The sequence below is a fragment of the Etheostoma spectabile genome, unplaced genomic scaffold, assembly GCF_008692095.1.
Source record: "Etheostoma spectabile isolate EspeVRDwgs_2016 unplaced genomic scaffold, UIUC_Espe_1.0 scaffold00569932, whole genome shotgun sequence".
Classification (NCBI taxonomy): domain Eukaryota; kingdom Metazoa; phylum Chordata; class Actinopteri; order Perciformes; family Percidae; genus Etheostoma; species Etheostoma spectabile.
The window spans coordinates 1-7,706 of NW_022605431.1; the positions used below are offsets into that span (position 1 = coordinate 1).

The following is a 7,706-nucleotide window of genomic DNA, read 5'->3' on the forward strand; positions in this document are numbered from 1 at the left end:
GAGGACAACATGAGGACCAAATGAGGACAACATGAGGGCAACAGGAGGGCAACTGGGGGCAACATGGGGCAACATGGGGACACCTGAGGGCAACATGAGGGCAACATGAGGACAACATGGGCAACATGGGGACAACATAGGACAACATGACGACAACATGAGGACAACATGAGGGTTAAACATGGGGACAACATGAGGACAACATGGGGACAACATGGGGACAACATGGGGGCAACATGGGGGCAACATGGGGACAACATGGGGACAACATGAGGGCAACATGAGGGCAACATGAGGACAACATGAGGGCAACATGAGGACAACATGAGGGCAACATGAGGGCAACATGAAGGCAACATGGGGACAACATGGGGACAACATGGGGACAACATGGGGACAACATGGGCAACATGGGGCAACATGGGGGTTATTACTTTAACTACATTTTCCTAAAGATACTTACAGACTTTTACTAAAGTCCAGTCAGCTGTATTTAAATAGGCATTAGCAGATTTATGTTATATTTAAGTGGTTTGTGTTTTGAAATCTGGCTCAAAAGACGACAGTGCAGATAAAAAGTACAACAATACAACACGTGAAACACAACAGCTGACACGAAGACACCAAAGTGCAGCAGAGCAGAAGGAATTTAGGAGAGGGAATTAAAATAGCAATGGATTAAAAAGCAGAAAAAGGAAACACAAGATAAGTCAAGCAGAACTGTTAAAAGCAGCTAAAAGCAAGTTAGGTATAAGTCACATTTTCAATGCAGGACTTTTACTTTGAACCGACCATTTTTTACAGTGTGGTATCACTACTTTTACTGCAAGTGTTGAGGTACTTGTACTTTACTTGAGTCTTTTCTTTTAATGCCACTTTCTACTTCTACTCCGCTACATTTCAGAGAGAAATACTGTAGTTTTTTATTCATCTGACAGCTTTAGGTACTAGTTACTTTACTCATTAAGTGAGCACACAAAACACATAGTTCATAAAATCTGATGTTTTATTATAACGTAACCATAGCAACAATATAACCAGCTGAGATGATGAGACCATTAAACACACAACTGGTTGGATACTTTAAACTTTCTAAAATGGGATACTTTTACTCAAGTCCCATTTTCAATGCAGGATTTTTATTTGGAACAGACCATTTTTTACAGTGTGGCGTCACTACTTTTACTGCAAATTTTGAGGTACTTGTACAGTTTACAAAATCTGATTGTTTTATTATAAAGTAACCATAGCAACAATATAACGGGCTACAAGTCCAGCTGAGACGATGAGACCGTTAAAGAGACAACTTGTTGGATCCTTTACTCTTTCTAAAATGGGATACTTACTTTTACTTAAGTCCCATTTTCAATGCAGGATTTTTACTTGGAACCGATCATTTTTTACAGTGTGGTACCACTACTTTTACTGCAAATGTTGAGGTACTTTTACTTGAGTCTTTTCTATCAGTACTTTTCTTGAAGTAAAATATCTGAATACTTCCTCCGCCTGTCTCTGTCTCTCAGGAGCCCAGCTGAGCACCAGGGGACATCTGCGTCTCTGTGTCCGTCCAGACTCCGGTCTTTAGCATGATGTCTTATCTCAAGCAGGCCCCGTACGGGATGAACGCACTGGGCCTGGGCGGAGCCGCCATGGACCTGCTGCACCCGTCGGTCGGGTACCCGGGTACGGACCACACACACACACTGCACACACACACACCACACACACACACACACACCACTCACACTCACACTCACACTCACACTCACACTCACACTCACACTCACACTCACACTCACACATGCACCACACACACACACACACACACACTGCACACACACGCACACACTGCGCACACACACACACACAACACACACAGCCACACTGCACACACACACCACCACACACACATGCGCACAAACACACACACGCACCCACACACACACACACACTGCACACACTGCACACACACACAACACACACACCCACACCACAATGCACCACTGCACACACACTCACACACCCCCACACACACACACACACCCCACACACACCCCCACACACACACACCCGCACACACCACACACACACACACCGCACCGCACACACACACACATGCACACACGCACACACTGCCACACACACCGCACACACTGCACACACACACGCACACACACACACCACACCACACACACCACACCACACATCACACACTGCACACACCCCACACACAACCACTGCACCACACACACACACACCACACACACACACCACACACACACGCACACACAGCACACACACACACACACACACACTGCACACACTAACCCCAGCAAATCAAGTCAGAAATACTTCTGCATGCTCTCTCTCTCTCTCTCTCTATCTCTATCTCTCTGTCTGTCTGTGTCTCTCTCTGTCTGTCTCTGTGTCTCTCTCTCTCGCTCTGTCTGTCTCTCTGTCTCTCTCTGTTTCTCTCTTTCTCTGTCTGTCTGTCTGCGTCTCTCGCTCTGTCTGTCTCTGTGTCTCTCTCTGTCTGACTGTCTCTCTCTCTCTCTCTCTCTCTCTCTCTGTCTGTCTGTCTGCGTCTCTCGCTCTGTGTCTCTCTCTGTCTGACTGTATCTCTCTCTCTCTCTCTCTGTCTGTCTGTCTGCGTCTCTCGCTCTGTCTGTCTCTGTGTCTCTCTCTGTTTCTCTCTCTCTCTGTCTGTCTGTCTGCGTCTCTCGCTCTGTATGTCTCTGTGTCTCTCTCTGTCTGACTGTGTCTCTCGCTCTGTCTGTCTCTGTGTCTCTCTCTGTCTGACTGTGTCTCTCTCTCGGTCTGTCTCTGTGTCTCTCTGTGTCTCTCTCTCTCTATCTGTCTGTGTCTCTATTTGTCTCTTTCTCTTTCTGTCTGTCTCTGTATCTCTCTCTGTCTCTCTCTCTCTGTCTGTCTGTCTCTGTCTCTATGTCTCTGTCTGTCTGTCTGTGACTCGCTGTCTCTTTCTCTCTCTCTCTCTCTCTCTCCTCTCTCTCTCTCTCTCTCTCTCTCTCTTCACCCCCAACCGGTCAGGCACCCCCCCCCCCCCCCCCCGAGCCATGGTCCTGCTCGAGGTTTTTGTCTCTTTAAGGAAGTGTCTCCTTGCCTCTGTGTCCTAGTGCTTCTCTTGGTGAACTGTTGGGTTTCTGTAAATAACATCCCAGAGTCCTGGTCTAGACCTGCTCTTTATGGAAAGACCTGGGAGATAAATAACACCCCAGAGTCCGGTCTAGACCTGCTCTTTATGGAAAGACCTGGGAGATAAATAACATCCCAGAGTCCGGACTAGACCTGCTCTTTATGGAAAGACTGGGAGATAATAACACCCCAAGTCCGGTCTAGACTGCTCTTTATGGCAAGACCTGGGAGATAAATAACATCCCAGAGTCCGGTCTAGACCTGCTCTTTATGGAAAGACCTGGGAGATAAATAACACCCCAGAGTCCGGTCTAGACCTGCTCTTTATGGAAAGACCTGGGAGATAAATAACATCCCAAGTCCTGGTCTAGACCTGCTCTTTATGGATAGACCTGGGAAATATAACATCCCAGAGTCCGTTCTAGACCTGCTCTTTATGGAAAGACCTGGGAGATAAATAACACCCAGAGTCCGGTCTAGACCTGCTCTTTATGGAAAGACCTGGGAGATAAATAACCCCCAGAGTCCGTCTAGACCTGCTCTTTATGGAAAGACCTGGGAGATAACAACCCCAGAGTCCGTCTAGACCTGCTCTTTATGGATGGACCAGGGAGATAAGTAACATCACAGAGACCTGCTCTTGGACAGAGTCCTTATGGGTGTTTTTTGTCTTGCAGGAAACCCGCGGAAGCAGCGGCGGGAGCGGACCACGTTCACCCGGACGCAGTTGGACATTTTGGAGTCGCTGTTCGCCAAGACTCGCTACCCGACTCTTCATGAGGAGGAGGTGGCGCTGAAAATCAACCTGCCCAGTCCAGAGTCCAGGTCAGAGACTGCTTTACATGTTTAGAGCTTAAACTTCATTAGAAGGAGAAGTGTTCAGATCCTTTGCTCCAGTTAACCTTCACTTCTGTAGAAGTACTAATACCACGCTGTAGAAATACTCTGTACAAGTAACATTGGAAATGTTACTTCAGTGATAGTCAATCAGTATTATCAGGAAAATGTACTTCAGTATTTATTATTAATAATAATAACAGTAAGACCTTTGGATATAAAAACGACATTTACACAAATTATCAGTCAAAAGTTCAGTGTTGAGTCAAGTGTTAAAGTGTCCAGGTATTTACGTGAGTCCAGGTGTGTATGCATCGTCCCCCCCCCCCCCCCCCCCTGAGGAGTCCAGACAATAATCCACGATGAATCGACTGTGAAGACAATCCGTTAGTTCCAGCCCTATTCGGACATTGTGTTGTTTGGGAGACAATACTTATTTTTGTCTAAGTTCGGTGTAAAACGAGCAAGACAAGTGTTCAGAAGCAAGTCCGAAATCTGCAGCAGGTGGCCGGGTTGTTCAGTGGGTGGTGCAGGCGCACATTTACATAGAGACTGATACCTCTCGACGCAGTTGTCCAGGGTTTCGCGTTCGACCTGTGACTTTTCCTGCACGTCTTCCCCCCCCCCCGTCTCTCTCACCGCCCTTCCTGTCCATTACAGGCGGAAAAGCCCCCCAAAAAAACAAAGCTGATAGTCTAATCCGTGATTCCCAAAGTGGGGGTCGGACACACAGGGGGGGTCGCGAGTCAGAGAGGGGGGGGTCGCAAGTTGATTTCAGAAATAAAATAACAATTAAACGATTAGAATAGCAGACGTTAGCCATGATTTTAACACAAGATAAAACTGGTGGCTAAATTTAAACAAAACCGCAAATGAACCAATAAAACGGCTCTTTTGATTTTCTTTGTCCACTATGACCCATCGTTTGACTGTCCAGACACCAAACCCTGAAGACAGCGTGTAATAAGACGCTGGCTGAGTTTTGGGATTTCGGTTGAGAGGGAAGACCCACAGCTACCCACAGGGCGGATTTACAGGAACGGGGCCCTTCACAGCCCTCGTTCCACCCTTTTCATCCTTTTGTTTTTCATTGTATAGAGCCAAACCTGCTTATCTTTTCTCCATTTTTACATTTGCATGTAATAGCTACTGCTTGTAAATCTGCGCCCCTCTTGATTTCTTGGAAAAAACTCTGTCCCTGACTTGTTGTGGTCCCTCTGCACTATGAGCAGCGCTCTCTGTCTGACAGCTGATTGGCCAGAGTGCTGGATCTCTTCAATCATAACACCTTGATTAGGGGACTGCTACTCACGGGGTCTAGTTGCCGCGATGGGTAGCTCCTCTTCATCAGCGTTAGCATTGCTAGCGCAAGCACCGCTTCTTGCTGCTCTTTAGTAACGTTAATGTTAGTGCTGTCAGTAGCCGTCGTGATAAAGGTTGTTACCTTGGAAGTTTTGCTATAAACGTTCTGCTTTCTTTCCCGCTTCTCTTCTTCTTCGTTTTGTCAGAACCACTCGGTAGCTTCGCTTCATTTCCACCGTCTGTAGCCTCCAGCTTCCAGCCTGCTGACTGTTTGGTTACAGCAGGATAATGGAATAGTCCTTTAGTGGGACCGGGGGATTTCTCATCATGAATTAAACATCGGATAGCACTTTAGCGTATCAGTGTTTAGAGATATAATTAATTGTGAAAATAAACAACAAATCGTAACCATAAGTTTATGAGGCTTTTTAGGGGGCCCTTGGTAGCTGGGGCCAAAGGCAATTGTCGACCTTTGCCTAATGGTAAGTCCGCCTCTGGCTATCCAGGGCGGCTCTGGATGTGCTGATGCCGTTTGGCACCACCTACTTCTGCGAAAAGACTTTCTCGGCACTGATGTACCTTAAAAATAAATCCAGAGGGCGACTGAATGTGGAGAGGATCTCCGAGTAGCTGGTCCCCGACATTAAACCAGGACTGGACTTGCTGTGCTCCAAACATGTTGCACATCCATCTCATTAGTTAAGTTCAAATTAAAAAAATTACTGTAGAATAATGTTATGGCTGACTTGTTTTTGTGTTGTCAATATGCTCGTGTTTGGATACGGCTAGCGGGTGCGCGGTTTGCGCGCAATGGTTATATAGTTAATAGTGGGGGTGGTCTCAAGTCACTTGCAACCGTTACTTGGGGGTCGTGGGCTGAAAGTTTTGGAACCCCTGTTCTAATCTGACATCTCGGGTTACATCTCTTAACTTTAGTTAACAACCCGGTCACGTGTATGGCCCTTTAAGAGTTTCACCGCATCGAGTTCGGGTTTTAAAAACGTGGTCCTGGTGCCCTTTTCTGCGTGTCCCCCCCCCCCCCCCCCCCCAGGCCTCTTACGATTAGCTCCAGTTGTTAAAAGGAAAGAAAAGTTCAGCTATTATCGATCAAGTCGAGACAAGTCTTTTCCATCAAAGGGAGAAACGTGACAGACGGGCTTTTGATGCCGTGAGCTTTCTTCAGAAAAGGCTGCGCGAGTTTTTCCGTCCCCTCCGCTGAGCTTAAAGCCGCCGTCATGGCCGCGGCCTCTCGGCCTTCCCGCTGCAGCCGCTTTCCACACGCCCCTCCGACGGACGGGCCCCTTACGAAATCTGTCCAGTTTACTCTTGTAGAAGCATCTTCTCTTTCAGAATAAACTGTTAAAAATAAAACAGATAAACACAAGAATGAATTAAAAAATTAAAATAGCTCCACCAGCGCCGTCTGTTCTTCTGTTTCCCAGCCGACATGTGACGCTGACCTTTCCCCTCTGTCCTCCTTTCCTTTCCTCTCCCCTCTCCTCCTCCTCTCCTTTCCTCTTTCCTCTCCTCAGGTGTGGTTTAAGAACCGGCGGCCAGTGTCGGCAGCAGCAGCAGAGCAGCAACAAGCGCCACGGCGAAGCCCGTGAAGAGAAGTCGTTGTCGTCTCCGACGCGCAGAGCCCGGGGTCGGAGAGCAGCGGCCATTCACGCCGCCGCGCCGCCCAGCTCCTCCTCCGCCTCCTCCTCTCCACCTCTTCCTCCTCCACCTCTTCCTCGGGGCTCGGCGCCGCCGCCAGCCGTCACCGCCCCGGGTCGTCATCTGGAGCCACCCCCATCCCCCGGCCCCGCGCCGGCCGCGCTGCCCGACCCCGCCGCCCCGCCGAGCGCTTCCTGCATGCAGGCTCGGCGCCGTCCTCCGGCGCCGGCGGGACGCCGTCCTACCCGGCGTCCTACAGCCAGACGGCGGCGGCGGCGCTACGGCCAGGGCTACCCGTCCTCGGGGACCGGCTCCTACTTCGGCGGCGTGGACTGCGGCTCTACCTGGCGCCCATGCACTTCGCATCCCCACCACCCGCACCACGCGCACCAGCCGCCCCATGAGCGGCGGCGCCATGTCGGTACACCCGACACCACCACATCGGCCAGACGTCGGCGCACCCACCACCACCACCACCCGTCGCACCACCACCCCCCCACCCCCGTCGCAACCACCACCAGGCGTACAGCGCGCCGGGCCTCGCCTTCACTCCACAGATGTCTGGATTACAAAGAGCAGACGGCGGCGGCGGCATGGAAACTCAACTTCAACGCCTCCGACTGTTTGGACTACAAAGACCAGGCTCGTGGGCGTTTCCAAGTGCTGTGACGTCCTCCTTCTTCTCTGCTTAATGCGTTGGTGTTTTTATTCTCTGAAGATTTATTTTAAAGAACGGAGAGTCGAACCCCCCCCCTTCT

At 49.5% G+C, this 7,706-nt stretch overlaps 1 pseudogene; it reads left to right on the forward strand.

Moving 5' to 3' along the window:
• The first annotated feature begins 1,521 nt into the window (after window positions 1-1,521).
• LOC116685529 (homeobox protein OTX1 B-like) lies at window positions 1,522-7,622 on the forward strand (annotated as a pseudogene).
• The last annotated feature ends 84 nt before the right edge of the window (window positions 7,623-7,706 follow it).